The 16763-nt window shown below is 48.6% G+C and overlaps 1 protein-coding gene across 1 annotated transcript in view; it reads left to right on the top strand.

The window, feature by feature from the left end:
* LOC138295629 (mucin-like protein) overlaps positions 1–16763 on the top strand; it is a 447313-nt gene that overhangs the window by 227505 nt on the left and 203045 nt on the right. The window lies entirely within an intron of this gene.

The following is a 16763-nucleotide window of genomic DNA, read 5'->3' as shown; positions in this document are numbered from 1 at the left end:
TTTCTTGAGAAACACAGCACTTCTTTTTCATTGCAGCGGGAGCCCGTCCCTTCGGGGCTCTCCCACTGTTGATGCTGGGGGAAATCCTTGTGGTCTTCAGCCTCATGCCTAGTGGAAACACAGTTCAGGATCGGTGTCTACAGCCCGTGCAGTGTGAATCCGAAGGGCTGGAGGCAGAGCTGAGGCACTCAGCCTCTCAGGATGTCTGGCATGTCTTACGCACAGTGTCATAGACTCCAGGTGTTCTTCCCAACCAGCGCGCACCTATGCTTTTAATGTCCAGACAAAGCGTTCACCATTTTCTGCAGTACCATAAAGCACTCATAACATGCTAGTGATCAACATATGGTGAAACCTTTCAAAGCCTCACCATACCCCAACTTGGGGAGTTTTAGCATAAAAGCTCTCATCACATGCAGAGGGTCAGAAGTGCTACAGTGGCAGGACCAGGGGCAGCAACCAACACACTCTGCACACTGGGGCCCTTGGAGAACACTTGTAGGGGGGCACAAAGCAGACCAGCACAAAAAAATAATGCTCCCAGTGGCAATCTCTCCTTATAGCACCACAGGGCTTTAGCAGTACGATGTCAGCATACAGCTGCCAGCAGTGCAACATGCAGAAAAGCCATCCAGTGAGTCCATTATGCCACCCAGTAGCAGCAGGTAGCAGGGCAACAACAGAAGAGCAGTCCAGATGAGTCCCTTGTGCAGTCCTTCTGGCAGAGGTTCAGTCCCAATTTCAAAAGTGCTCTAAAATCATGGGGTCAGAGCCCCTGTACTTATACTCCAAAAATGTCTTTGTTCAAGGGGTAACTTCAAAGGAACCCTTTCAAGTGAAGCAAAACACCCTTTCCACCCAGCCCTGTCTCCAGACAGCAGTAGGGGGTAATCAGCCCATTGTGTGAGGTCAGGACACAGGGGGTCATTCTAACTTCGGCGGGCGGCGGAGGCCGCCCGCCAAAGTTCCCCCGCCAGAACACCGCAGCGCGGTCAAATGACCACCGCGGTGATTCTGACTTTCCCGCTGGGCGGGCGGGCGACTGCCAAAAGGCCGCCTGCCCGCCCAGCGGGAAAGCACCAGCAACGAGGAAGCCGGCTCCGAATGGAGCCGGCAGAGTTGCTGGTGTGCGACGGGTGCAGTTGCACCCGTCGCGATTTTCAGTGTCTGCCACGCAGACACTGAAAATCAATGTGGGGCCCCCAGGGGCCCCACGACACCCGTTCCCGCCAGCCATGTTCTGGCGGTGAAAACCGCCAGAACCAGGCTGGCGGGAAGGGGGTTGGAATCCCCATGGCGGCGCTGCTTGCAGCGCCGCCGTGGAGGATTCCCTGGGGCAGCGGGAAGCCAGCGGGAAACCGCTGGCTTCCCTTTTCTGACCGCGGCTTTACCGCCGCGGTCAGAATGCCCCCGGAAGCACCGCCAGCCTGTTGGCGGTGCTTCCTCCGTCACCTACCCTGGCGGTCTATGACCGCCAGGGTAGGAATGACCCCCACAGTCTATTCACGTGTAAGGTGTGAACGACCCTCCCTCTCCCCAGACTAGGATGACTATCAGTATGCAGATGCTTCTCCTGTCACACTCAGCCCTTTCTGTGTTATGGCTGTCTGGAAAGTATGCGTCAAATGGAGCTGTCACTCTGCACCAGACATGGATTGTAGTCAGGCTGTGAAGCACTAGAGTTATAAACACAGAGAAATGACCACTTTCTAAAAGTGGCATTTCTAAAATAGTAATGTAAAATCCATCTACAGCAGTAAGCAGGATTTCACACTACCATTCCAAATATACCAAACATGCCCACACTACTCCTCACATACCAGAAATTACCACTTAGACATATATAAGGGAATTCCAAATACAAACCTATGAGAGGAGCAGCACTCACAGTAGTGAAAAACAAAATAGGCTGTTTGTCACTACTAGGATATGTAGCTTCTTACATACACAGCACCCTTCCCAGAGTGGTGACCTAGGTATAGTAAAAAGAGAGTTTAGAAATTGGCAAGTAGTTTGACTTGCCAAGTTAATGGGTCAATAAATTGCACACATAGGCCTTGAAGTGACAGGTCTGAGACAAGTTTGAAAGGCTACGTCTGTGGGTGGCACAATCAGCGCTGCAGGACCATTAGTAGCAATTATTTTACAGACCTTTGGTACATGGTATAGGACTTTACAAAGGATTTACAGATAATTAAATAAGCCAAACAGGTGTAAGCCAATAATACCAATTTTTAGGGGAGAGAGCACTGGCACTTTAGCACTGATTAGCAGTGGTAAAGTGCCCAGAGTCCTAAAGCCCACAAAAAGAGCGTAAAAAATAATAGGAGAAATGTATAAAACTTGTGGATAATCCTACGGAAAGGGCCATTTCCAACAGACACAATAAGGCTCCTTCCTATTGACTGAAAAAATATTTCAAATCTATATAGCCGACAAGCAATACTCAATAAACTATTACTCAATAAAGCCAAACTTTCTCTGAAATCATTTTGAGCAATCAACCTTAGATTTCCCCCGTTCTTTTTTCAAACTTTCTTTATAGGTATTTTTATCACGTCTGGCATCAGTCATGATTGAACCTTACAATAACACAAAACATAACAAGCAGTGCATTTTGGTAATTCAATGAAGGAACAATTTCAGAGGCCCGAGCATGGGCAAGGGGAGTGCATACCATGCTGGATCACGTAGCCACCGGAGCTGGCCCCCTGCTTCACAAAGCACATCAATGCCCAGGTGACCCTAGGGTAAAGATCCCCACCAGTCTGGCAGCCATCTGCCCTCCAACGATCCATAGGTATATCGGTGTCAATCGCCCCGAATGGAGCAGGATCCCAGATGCGCAGCTCCCTGCTGAACGGTGCCCTACCCAGCACTTTACTCAGATTGCCACGGTCTGCTTCACCAGATAAGGAGCTCCCTCCATCGACCTTCCTCCTCTCATCAGTAATTCCACCAGAGAGGCACCGCCCAACATGCCAAGGAACAACCTTTTATCCCAATTACCTGATACTGTCAGCCATTGCGCTGCGTGTTGTAAATGGGCCGCATAATAGTAATGGTGCACTGCAGGCAGGGCGATAGACCACCATCCTCCATGTCTCATTTAAGAACCGACAATGCCACCCTACTACAATGTCTAGCCCAGACCAGAGAGATAAGCAAATGGAAAAACAAGGAACAGATCGGGAACATGGCATTCTGAATCAGATACAGGCAACGTGGAAGAAAAACCATCTTCGCCACAGTCACCCTACCCATCATCGACAAGGGGAGTCTACTCCAAAATACCACTGACCACTCAAGATTGGTCATAACCTTATCCTCGTTGAGGCATCTATTTGTTTTCTCCGTATGGGCCACCCATATACCCAAGTATCGAACACCTTCCAATTCCCAGCGGAGGCCCAGCGCAGGCAGCCGATCAGTGGAAACCCCTACCAAGCTACACATTGGAAACAGGAGTGACTTCCTAACATTTACTCGGATACCCGAGACCGCGCCAAAGGCCTCTAGGAGCCCCAGCAAGACTGGTACCACCTGGGAAGGGGTAGGGCCATACAGCAACACTTCAACTGCGTAAAGAGAAACATTGGTAGAATCACCAAGTTTAATCTGCCATCTTTTCATCTCCCTGTGCAGCAAAATCACCAATGGCTCAATAGCAAGGGCGAATAGTAGAGGCGAGAGAGGGCAGCCCTGTCTTGTGCCCCTCTCCACCTCCCACTCCTCCGATAAGTCTCTCCAGATTCGAACCTCATCCAAAAGGCAGGTGTACAAAAGGCACACCCAACTACAAAAGACAGGACCAAAACCCATTCCCCGCAGCACAGTCATAAGGTATGGCCACTCCACTGCATCAAACGCCTTTTCCAAGTTGAGTGGTACTAATGCCAAGTTATAGGCCCAGTCCATTGTTTCGTGTAATACATGAGTGAGTCTACGAATGTTAAGTGTGGTACTACGGGCAGGCATAAAGCCACATTGATATTTATGGACCAGTGTGTGAACCACCGTCGACAGCCGCGTTGCCAACACTTTGCACAATATTTTTACATCCGTATTGAGCGTCATAAGGGGTCTGTACAAAGATGGATCGGCTGCATCCCTTCCAGGCTTGGGAAACAAACAGATAACTGCCTCCCTCATTGCACGCGGTAGTATCTCACCTTCCTGAGCCTTATAAAAACCCTCCAACAATTTCCCTGTCAGTGTGGAAGAATAAGCTTGATAAAACTATTCAGGAAATCCATCCCCGCACAGGGCTCTGGATCTCCTGAGGGCCTGAATAGCCACTCTCAGTTTCTCCACATCTAGCACACTGTCCAGATCCTACACACGCTCAGGGGCCAACCTGGGCAGCCCAACTCCTTCCAGCTAACCCCCAATCCACTCAGGCGGACCTTCCACCCCAGCGCTGTACACTCCATGAAGGAGCTCCACAAATACCTCCAGGACATCCTATTGATTAGTTACAAAGCCCTATTCAGTGTGTGGACCTGCAGGATGGGGGGCGGTCCTGTTCCCATCTCAATATCCATGCTAGGAGCTTCCCCAACTTGCCCCCCTCTCTATGAAGTCGCTGACGATATGCCCTAAGCATGCACCTGTCTAATGAGTCCCATGCCAACTGCACTTCGCGCTGCACTTGTAGCATCTCCTGTTGCACATCCTGCGATGTCTCCCCAGAGCCCTGCAGAACTGCCAGCCTGCGTTCCTGCACCCCCAAGGTCACCTCCAGTTGGCGCCGCACTACTCATGTCACACCCACACAGGCCCCTTGCATGACAGCCTTAAGTGCCTCCCAGCCCAGTGACTTGGTGGTAGCAGACTGCCAATTAAACTACAGATAATCCGTCAGCGCACTCGCAATAGCCTCTCGGCATGCTGGATCCGTTAAAAGATTCAGAGGCATGCTCCAGCCACAGACATGCCGCCCAGGTCCACCCCACTGCAACACCAACAACATTGGCGTGTTATCAGATAGGAACTGACCCAAATGCGTCGCCTCCACCAAAGACTGCAGATCCATGCCACTCACTAATATACGATCCATGCGACTATAGGAGTTATGCGTCAATGAATGACATGTAAATTCCTTACCCTCTGGGTATAAATACCACCAGCTATCCCTGAATCCCAAATCACGCATTACTTCTGAGAGCGAGGTTGACATCAGCGGTTTAGTGCCCTGTCCGGGAGGGTATCTATCCACCCGGCCATCCAGGACACAATTGAATTCCCCTGCCCATATGATCAGTGTATACAGCCCTCCAATAACTCTTGTAAATGCATGAAGAATAATTTATCATCTGTATAGGGAGCATAAGTGTTAAGCAGTATAACCTCTCTACCATCTAGCATCCCCTGGACTATCACATAGCGACCCTTCACATCTGCTTCACTATACGTGTGTCTAAAGGGCACCCTAGGTTCGATCCAAATGGCAACCCCTCTCGCATAAGAAGAGTAAGTTGCAGAGTATAGCTGCCCCCTCAATTTCTTCCCCAACTGCTGAACCTCGTCCCCGACTAAATGGGTCTACTGTAGGTAAGCTATTTGTATTTTATGACAGCGGAGGAATTAATGTACCCTATAACGTTTAGAGTAGCCCTTCAAGCCCCGGACATTCCAGGTCATGATGTTCGCCATAATGATCTGCGATCCTCCCCCAGCCCGAATGAGCTGTCCCACCGTCCTGAATCATCATTCTCCCATGCCCCTCCAGATATTAGAGATGTGTATGAATTCACGCATGCACTGTATAAACACAATCCATTCTTAAACCTAGGAGCAGTATAAAACAAGTCAAAACACTCAACTCCCCGCTACCCGGACAGGCAGCAAAACAAATGAAACAATAATCACTGCTCATCCATAAAGTACTATGCTGTCAGGACCCACAGCCTAATCCCGTCCCACTGAAACAGGGCCTACCACTAATAGTGGAGAGAGGCTGTCGCACCCCCAAACCATATAACGTCCCAAACTGTGACAAAGTATTACAAGTCGAGGCATCCATAGCCCCACCAACCTCCCCGATGGAATCTGCGCTCCCCTTCCAGAGCCCCGTATCAGACAAAAGAGAATGGATGGAAGAAAAAAGGAAAGGAGGGAGAACAAGTCAGAAACATGGGGTGCACAATACCTCTAGCAGTTGTGCAGTCAAGTGCCAGTGTCTACAACCATCGCCCCATCTGCATCAGCCATCTCCATATACCCAATTGTCACATGTCAAAAGTCAACACCCCCACCCACATCGCCGGACACACGCTTGACCCACTCTTCACCTCAAGCAACCACATCTCTTTCAGCCACACCTCCGAACTCCACTGGACCGACCATCACTGCGTCCACTTCACCTTCAAGAAAAACACCGAACACCACCGCATCCCTCTACCGCCTCACCGCCGCTGGGGAAAAGTCACCGAAGACCAATTAACTAGAACACTCGCCAAATACCCACCACCCGAACCCACCGACCCGAGCACCGCCGCCATCAACCTCCATCAATGGATCCTCAACTGCGCCAACACCTTAGCCCCACTCAAGAAACCCACCGCCAACCAAGAAAAGAAAAAAACAGCCTGGTTCACAGACGAACTGACCACCTCCAAACGCACCTGCCAGAAACTCAAGAAGAAATGGATCCCCGAGCGCACACCCGACAACCTTGCTACCCTCAAGGACGCCAACCGTGAACACCACCAACAGATCCGATTCGCCAAGCGCGCCCACTTCAAAGAACGCCTCAACAACAACGCCCACGACTGCAAAGAACTCTTCTGCATCGTGAAGGAACTCTCCAACCCTAACGCCAACGTCAACGACGTCCCTCCCTCCCAGAAACTCTGCGACGATCTCTCCACCTTCTTCCACCAGAAAATCGCAGCCATCCACGACAGCTTCAACACCGCACCTCCGCCAGACCCCACCCCTGACGACTCCTCCCACGCCTGCCGCCTCACCCCCTGGACCCAAGTAGACGACGCCGAAACCCTAACAACCATGAATTCCATCCACTCAGGCTCTCCCACGGACCCGTGCCCACATCACGTATTCAACAAAGCCGACGCCACCATCGCCCCCAAACTCCGCAAGATCATCAACCTCTCCTTCAACACCGCCACCTTCCCGGACAGCTGGAAGCACGCAGAAATCCAACCCCTCCTCAAGAAACCCAAGGCTGACCCCAACGATCTCAAAAACGTCCGACCGATCTCTCTCCTCCCTTTTCCAGCGAAGGTCATCGAGAAGATCGTCAACGCACAGCTCGCCCACTTCTTAGAAGACAACTCCATCCTAGACCCCTCACAATCTGGATTCAGACGAAACCACAGCACTGAGACTGCACTCCTCGCCGCCACAGATGACATCAGACAACAAATGGACAACGGCGAAACCTCAGCCCTCATCCTCCTCGACCTATCAGCTGCTTTCGACACAGTCTGCCACCGCACCCTGCTAACCTGTCTCCACGAAGCCGGCATCCAAGACAAAGCCCTCAACTGGATCTCATCCTTCCTCTCCGACAGAACCCAGAGAGTCCGACTCTCACCCTTCCGCTCCAAAGCCACCAACCTCATCTGCGGCGTCCCCCAAGGCTCCTCTCTTAGCCCAACGTTGTTCAACGTCTACCTGGCCCCCCTCGCACAACTGGCCCGTCATCACAACCTCAGCATCATCTCCTACGCCGACGACACCCAGCTCGTACTCTCCCTGACCAAAGATCCGCTCACCGCCAAAACCAACCTCCACGAGGGACTAAAATCCATCGCCGAGTGGATGAGCAACAGCCGCCTGAAGCTCAACTCCGACAAGGCGGAAGTCCTCATCCTCGGACGCACCCCCTCGGCCTGGAACGACTCCTGGTGGCCCACCGCCCTCGGATCCCCACCCACCCCAGCCAGCCATGCACGAATCCTCGGCTTCGTCCTCGACTCTGCTCTCACCATGTCCAAACAGATCAACGCCGTCTCCTCTTCTTGTTTCAACACCCTCCGCATGCTCCGCAGGATCTTCAAGTGGATTCCAACAGGAACCAGGAAGACAGTGACTCAAGCCCTCGTCAGTAGCAGACTTGACTACGGCAACGCACTCTACACAGGCATCCCAACGAAAGACATCAAACAACTCCAACGCATCCAGAACGCATCCGCCCGCCTGATCCTCGACATACCCCGCCGATGTCACATCTCCCCCCACCTGAAGGACCTCCACTGGCTTCCTGTGGATAAAAGGATCACCTTCAAACTCCTTACCCACGCACACAAGGCACCACACAACACCGGACCCACCTACCTGAACACCAGACTCAACTTCTACGTCCCCACACGTCAACTCCGCTCTGCCAACCTCGCCCTCGTCCCCCGAATCCAGCGCAAGACCTCTGGCGGCAGATCCTTCTCCTTCCTCGCCGCCAAGACCTGGAACTCTCTCCCCACCTCACTACGCCAGACCCAGGACCTCCTCACCTTCAGGAGACTCCTCAAGAGATGGCTCTTCGAACGCTAGCAGCACCCCCCCCACCCCCCAGCGCCTCGAAACCCTGTCGGGTACATAGTGCGCTTTATAAATTCACTGATTGATTGATTGATTGATTGATTGACATCCTGTCGTGTCAGTGCCATCGAGCCATCTTCCTGGATTTCAAGCCTGGTCCGATTTGCCCTCTCTGTAGGTGACGACTCCAACTGTCGGAAGGCCTCCCAAGACCTCTATGTCGACCTACGGGCCCCCTGTGTAATGCCATCCTCCTTCCTCTGGGGTATCACTCCCCCAAAAGGTACCTTGTCCCATATCTCCAGCCATTTCCACACATCTGGCATATCAAAGAAATGGGACTTGTCGCTATGAAGGACCTTTAGCTGGGCAGGATACAGCAGCATATAGCGTATGTTCAGCGCTTGCAGCTTGGCCTTGACCTCCAAGAATACCTTCCTGGATCCCTGTCCTTTGTTGGTGTATATTGAAATCTTGTGATTGTCAAAGTGAACTGACTCCATGTCACAACTGGCCCGGAGGATGCAATCCCTGTCTTTATAGTTGAGTGTACGGGCTATGATGGCCCGCGGGGGTGCCCCGGGCTGAGGGGCAACAACCAATGCACAGTGCGCCCTTTTGATTGCAAATATTGGAGACAGGCCAACTGGTTTGAGCACCACCCGCACCCAGTGCTCCACAAAGGCCTCTGTGGATGACCCCTCAGCCCGCTCCGGGAACCCAATAAGCCTGATGTTGTTGCGGAGGGACCTACCCTCCACATGCTCCACTTTGTCCTTGAGGGTCCCAGTTTTGGTCCTCCACCACTGAACCAGGCAACTCCAAGCCTCTCTGAGGGCCCTCTGTACTCTGACACCACGTGGGCGCGCCCGCACTCTGGCTCAGGAGAACCGGGCCACGCACTGCGCTGCAGAGGGAGATGACCTCTCCCAACCCTGCCACTCTCTCCTCCAGCACTCCCTCTGCCACGCTGCTACACTCTAGGCAGCGAGCCCAGGCCACGACAGGTCGAGGCCGCAGCACCCAGTCGGGCCTCCACTCCAGGCCCAGGATGCTGACACCAGTTAGGGCTCTCTGCACTTCAACACCACGCGGGTGCACCCACACTCTGGCCCAGGAGAACTGGGCCATGCACAGCAGGGCAGTGGGGAACGACTTCTCACACCCTGCTGCGCCCAGCCGTGCCTTTACTCAGGCCCTGGCTGCTGACACCCGTTAGGTCGCACGCCCCAGTGATACACCCACGGCCATCCGGAAGCCCCGCAAAATCAAGGGGCACACCGGGGGCCCAGCAAATAGCGATCTGTCGCGTTGTGCCCGGTTGGGCAGGATTAATGAAAGAATTTCGCTGAGGACGCGGGAGTCTCTCAAAGGCATGTCCTGTTGGACATCATGCGTGGCCATGCCCCCGTTTTCCCCTTTTGAGTTCTGGTTAGGGTACACTGTCTTAACAGAAAATGTTTGTCACACTATTTACTAGGTAATTAAGCCTAAAATGCTTGACCAATGCAATCTGACTTGTTAAACAAGATAATTACTCCTGCCACTGCCCTTGAGTGATGAGCATTTTTTATTGTTCCAATAGGATTAACAATACTCATAGGTCTTTCCACATCTTTAAAGCAGGTTTTAACAAATCAACCAATGTATCATAGATTTGCAGTGGTTTCAGGGTTCATAACGGTCAGAACATGGGGCAACAACTAGGGAGCAATTATCAGAAACTCTAAAGAGCCTTCATAAAGTGCAGCAAAATGCCACTTTGCGCACAAGGCAGTTGAAAGGTCCCGAACTTGGTGTACAATCTTTCATACACAAGGTGCAAAAGTCCAGGATTTAATGGTAGTGTTTTGCGTGTCCATGGCTGCTTTTGAGCCATCCCTTTGCTTTTCCTTTGGCGGATATTATGTAGCTGGCTGGCTCAGAAATTTGAGTTTTCCATTCTATTTGCACAGCCTATGTATTATTTAGCCTTTGGACGTGCAAATAGCAAAGAACCTTCAATATTTACTGCACTGCTGGCTAAATAGAAGGCATTATGTACTATTAGCTGGTGGCTGTGTATGTGCTCAGACACATCTGTGTATGTGCTCAGACACATCTGGCTGAATTGCTAACAGGTATTTGGCCGACAGCCTTTCTAAAAATGTCACTAGTTTACCCAACCCTGTGTTTAAATGACAGGGCTTACGTGCAAATAGCAAAACCACATCACTATTTGATTGCAAAAATTTGTGCTGTTTGGAAGCAGCTGTACAAATAGCAAAGAAACTTCACCACCACCCACATGACCCCGTTCACATGGTCCGACTACTACACCATATATTTCAATATACCTGCACACCATTCCACCTCACCAGAAAAACCCAAATCACCATCAAGACACTGGAGCAAAATATTAGAAAACTGGACCAAGATCCTACAGGAATTTCCACCCAACCACACCGGGCACCTCATTGTTGACCCCAAGCTCTTCAATAAATGGCTCACTAAGGGCGCTGACCACAATACTCCCACCAAAAACGAGACCTCCAAAAACAACAAATGACCCAACTTGTACATGAATGAGCTCAGGGAGCCCAAGCAACACTGCAAACAACTTTAGAGAAAATGGAGACTCGAAAAAGACACCCCCGCAAGATCCAGATATAAAGCCACCATCAACCTCTACCACCAATAACCATGAGCACAAAGAAAAAGGCCTTAACTTTCAGACTCAAAACAGCCCCTACAATACCAGTGAACTCTTCACCATCGTCAAGGAGTTCTCCAACTCTGCAGCTGCCAATTACATCATCCTAGCCCAAGAACTCTGCAACCGCCTCTCAAAATTCTTCGAACAGAAGATTGCCAAGATCTACAACACGTTCAGCCCACAGCATATTGATCTGAATGCCCAGCAGGACACCTCCTTCATTGCCAAAGCAGATAAGCAGCTGAAGCCCCTCTTGAATGAAGACACCACCTCCATGATGAATAACATCCACTCAGGAGTCCCCTCAGACCCATGCTCCTACTTCAAACACAACCTTGGAAGGACCATCATCTCCCCGACGCTCACGGCTATCATCAACACCTCCATAACCACCGCCACCTTCCTGTCTTGCTGAAAATATGCAGAAGTCAACACCCTGGGTCCCAATCGTTATCACAAAAGTGCCTCTAGTTCATCTGCTCAATTATTGTGTGTTCTGAGGGTATGGTGAAAAAGCTACAGCTTGCTATGGTGAAATCAGTACGGATACCCAATATCCCTAAGAACCAGGCTAATCAGCATTTTTGGAAACAACAGAATTTCTGTCAGGGTCACTTACACAGTCACTACTATTTTTTAAGTCAACTGAATGCCACCAAAATCAAATAATCAAGTTGCCAATTTGCTTATATAATCACACAGGTAAATCAGATGTATTAATAAAGTACTCTCTGAAAACATGTTATATAAGCTGCAGTAAAGGTTTTCAAAGATAGCATGACGTCAGGTGCTTAAAAAACACATGGTGGCTCAGTGCCCAAGTATGTAAAATACAAAAAACAAATGGCTGTCAATGCTTTGTAGTCTGGACATTGTAAAACAGATTGCTATTGATTATCAGTGAGAACCCCTAACAAGATGATATGATGACAGTCTAAATAATATACATTGTTAATGTTTCGAACATGAAAATTGATTAATGGGCGAGATCAATGATATTTAAGGAGTAGCAATCCTACGGGTCAGTAGATAACACCAGGATTTTTTTTTGTTGAATTTTCCAAAAGCCTAAGGAAGGATTTTTTAAAGAAAAGATCCATAGGCTCATATTCGCTGTCTGCTTGGAAATGTACTCTGCTTCCAAATACACAATAAATTCAAGGCACGGGGCCACCTCCCCAGAGCAATGCACAAGACCTTTCTCAATCTCAACTACACCTTGTTTTTTCTAAACACATAGAGTGCTCCATCACACTTCTGGTTTGGTTGGTGCTCGGTGGTTACCCATAGGTTTTAATCCCCCTCCACCCTCCTCAGGACAACCCTACATCCATTAAATCGTACTAGCAAAACATTTAGGTGTGTAGCTCTCCCACATACCAGGAAACATTACAAAGAGCAACGTTTGCATCTAGCATACTGCAGATAAAAATATATTTCCTTATCAAAAGGGGCAAGAAGCCCTTCAAACTTAAAATGGCAATTTAAAAAATTGAGGTTGATATCTGTGCAATGTTATGGGTCAGCAGGAGGTGACAATGCGTCCTAGCAAAACATTTAGGTGTGTAGCTCTCCCACATACCAGGAAACATTACAAAGAGCAACGTTTGCATCTAGCATACTGCAGATAAAAATATATTTCCTTATCAAAAGGGGCAAGAAGCCCTTCAAACTTAAAATGGCAATTTAAAAAATTGAGGTTGATATCTGTGCAATGTTATGGGTCAGCAGGAGGTGACAATGCGTCCTGAATTCAGAAGGTTACCAGAGACAATGTGAACACTCTTACTCTTAGAGAAGTAAGAGCAGTTTTATATTTTCAAAATGTCCAAAGGGTGTCCAGAAGCCAGAAGTCTTGGATTAACAGTGCCCTTAGAAGAAAATCTAAATCTATCTGCTGTACTTTCACATACCTTTATTCTTTAACAGTGCTTCCAGTGTCGTGCTTCTGAGTGGAACTTGAATGGTATATGATATTAGGCATGGCTCCTCCATTAGGGAAGACGAGTGTCACCCCCACCAGCAGCGGCAGCTGCAAAATCTTTAAAAGAAAGGATAATAAACTTTGTCTATTATCTTTTTCTTTTAAAGTGGTGGGTCCACAGGGGTGAAGAGCAGCGAGGGGGAGTTCTCAGCACTCCTCCTCACTGTGCATGTATATTTGGCCGTCCGACTCGGGTCTGCCCAAACACACATGCGCAGTAGACTCCCAGTCTGCTTGGGAGCGCCCTGACTGGGTGCTCCCAGCCAATCCTGATGCTACTTTGAGCAGCGTCAGGATTGGCCACAGGGCAGGCTGGGTGACCCTGCCTGCAGCAGAGACAAGGAACAGAGAAGCGGTGCGCGGAGGAGGAGGTAAGTGTTTTTCTTTTATTTAACTTTTAGTTACACCCCCGTGCGCCACGACTCCCCTTCTCATTGTCACGAGCCACGACTGTATGATATGGCTGGGCCTAGCACCCACAACAAGAAAGGTACCAAAACATGACATAGAAACATCACAGATTTAGCATGAAAAATTACCCACTTTGGCAGTGTGGGTCGCTGCTAAATATGGGCCCTGCATTTGCTGTCTCTTCAAGAAAATGACTAGAGCCAGACGTTTCTAAAATCTAGCCACTCAGGGGAGACCAGGGTTGCTGGGACTTCCATGGATCTCGCTACCATTTCCTACCCAGAACACACTGCAAACCTCAACCTTAGGCTAAAATCACACTCTTACCTCTTCTTTTTGTGAGAGAAAGTTCTGGAATCTGTGGAATCTGTGGAGTACCCAGTGTTTCAACCACTTTTCCCAATAAAAACATTACCCCTCTTGTGTGGTGCATGGCACGTCCAAGGATATGTGTACTGCATAGAGTGTAATGAGCACGTTTTGATGGACAATGAACTTGGCAGGGTGGTCAATAGGCAAGCAGATCACAAATGTGGGAATGACCTATGTGAGATATGGGGGGTGAAGTTTTCTGTCCGTCACTCCTACCTTGATCATTTGCATTTGCATTCTACCTACATAAAATGCCTGTGAAAATTTTGCCTAGGCTACCATGTGACTGTCTCATCATGTCTCTATCTCACTTGAAGTGTTGACTAATAGCATGCACATGCCTAATATACCTTTACTAATACTGCCTAATGGCAGCCTGCTTAGGCTCAGAAAGACTTGTATTTCATACATCTTTAGCGTAATCTCTGCTCTAAATCCAACTCCTTCCATGGGATGGAAGTACAGTGGGGGTAACTGAGAATCAATTTGCTCACTGGGGGAAACACACTGGGTCATAAAGGAGGATAGTATTTAGTTGTTTTTTGGAGTTGCTGTGAGCCTTGTCCAGGAAGAAGCTAAAAATCAATCCAATGCTGTGGAACTACTGCATCAGTTACTTTTTTGGGTGAATCCCAGCAAGGCTCTTGAGGAGAAAGATCAAAAGTCTGTTCTGGTGCCTGCACAATCACAGGAGTTCATGTCTAAGGTCCCTTTAACCTTAGATGAGGCACTTTGAAGCTGTCTGGGTGCCAGACAGAAGCCAATAGCAAAGTTCAGTCCAGACCCATTTGCCACTGGCCAGCAAGGTACTTATGGAAAAAGGTCTATTGCAGCTTGCTGTGTTCAGTCACACAGGAGGTCAGCCAACTGACTCTTGGAGACCACTTCTTCGTCCTTGTTACAAGTCAGAGCTGATCCAGTGCTTCAGGGCTCCTCCCAAGTCACAGGCAGCAGGTAGTGTCCTTCTCTGGTTTTCCGCAGGTCCAGTAAGTGTTCTGGGGGTAGTGCCTTGGGGTGCCATATTTATCACTGTTACCAGCTAGTGGGTGGCTCCTGGGAACTCCCTAACCATTGGGGTAACATTTCCTGGGGGCATCCCTACTTTTCAGCAGTTCCTGTCTGCCCTAATGTGAACAATTCCACTTTGCCCCAAGATATGGAAAACTTTGGGGGTTATTCCAACTTTGGAGGAGGTGTTAATCCGTCCCAAAAGTGACGGAAAAGTGACGGATTTACCCCCAGCCGTATTACGAGTCCATTATATCCTATGGAACTCGTAATACGGCTGGTGGTATATCAGTCACTTTACCGTCACTTTTGGGACGGATTAACACTCCTCCAAAGTTGGAATAACCCCCTTTATCTCCTTATGCAGAGTGGTTGTGCCCACCCAGAAGTGTGGCCACTGTAATGATTAGTCCCATCCTCTGTAGGGACTAAAACAGTTCAGGGGATGCTTTCATTCCACTGGGCTTGCTACTCATCTCACTATGGGGACAAAGGCTGGGATCTACTCCAGTGTCACTTGAAATGTACTTGTGACAGGGCAGGCCACTTTGAAGAAGTTATGGTCTACCCTAACTGGCCTTTCTGCAAGTGAAAGAACACACCTTGCCACACTCAGACCATTGTCTCTGCTCTGGGAGAGGTTTTCACACTGCTTTCACACTTCATTCAGACCAAAAGCAAGCTGGGCAGTGGATGGAGAACTAATGTAAATTAACCTCCAGTAGCCTCAGTCAAAGTAAAGATAACTTTTTAAAAGCTACATTTTACATATATTTATAACAATCGGACTGGAGTTTTATGAAATTTAAAACTACATTTTTTAATAGAGTCTGTAGTTGTTTAGTATATATTCTATACTTTGACTTTTCCTATGCGTCAAAATCATCCTGGCCACTGACAATGTTATTTTGGACCTAGTTACTGTGACTAAGTCAGTATGATATTGTCACTCGTCATGATGTCGTTGGCACACAGGAAAACATCTAAATCTCACATGTTCTATTTCTAATGTCACATATACTCCACTTATAAATATTATGCCCCCTATCTGGTGGGCAGCAATGTGTATTTAGTGTTGATTTATGTATTAGTTATAATAAGATTTTCCTACTAAAAGAGTGATCAAAAGAGTGATCTTGACAGGTCTGTGCAGCAGGGTTCAAGCTGCCGCTGTTAGGATACACAGGGTAGGCCTGAAACCATTTTATCACTACCACTTACAGGCCCTGGGTTAATTTTCTATACCATATACTAGTGACTTAAAGACAAGCTAAATAGGACAATTAGGGCTAAGAGAGTTTAGCCATTTTATAGTAACAGAATACAGATTTGTATAGTGTGGCTAATCACCCATGAGGGTATCCAGGCAATGTCCTTTGGCACGGGTAGATTAAGTGATTAGACCAGAATCTCAGGATGTTGAGTTGATGCCAAGGCTCAAGCCTGAATCTCCAGCTCGGGCAGTTGCACCAAATATTTTTAGGTGGGAGCTTTTACTCCTGATGGGGATAAATTGCACACAGTTCTAGGTCAAACTAATGTAGGGTTCAGAAAAAGGTGGAAGATCTGGGCTGCCAGTTCCTATCCCCTTTTTCAATATAGTTATTTATTTTATGTTTTCAAAAGGTGCACCAGCTGCAAAGTACTTCTGAGCTGCTCACTTCTTTTTTCTGCACTGGCACCCACTTTGTTTTCACTTTTATTTTTACTATTAATTTACTGCTTTAGCATGGCCATGTTAGAACATCAAATTAACAAAATGGCTGCTGTGCATCATGTTGCATGTGT

The sequence above is a fragment of the Pleurodeles waltl genome, chromosome 5 (assembly GCF_031143425.1).
Source record: "Pleurodeles waltl isolate 20211129_DDA chromosome 5, aPleWal1.hap1.20221129, whole genome shotgun sequence".
Lineage (NCBI taxonomy): Eukaryota > Metazoa > Chordata > Amphibia > Caudata > Salamandridae > Pleurodeles > Pleurodeles waltl.
The sequence above is the reverse complement of the archived record's forward strand: the minus strand, read 5'-3'. Positions and strand labels throughout refer to the sequence as shown.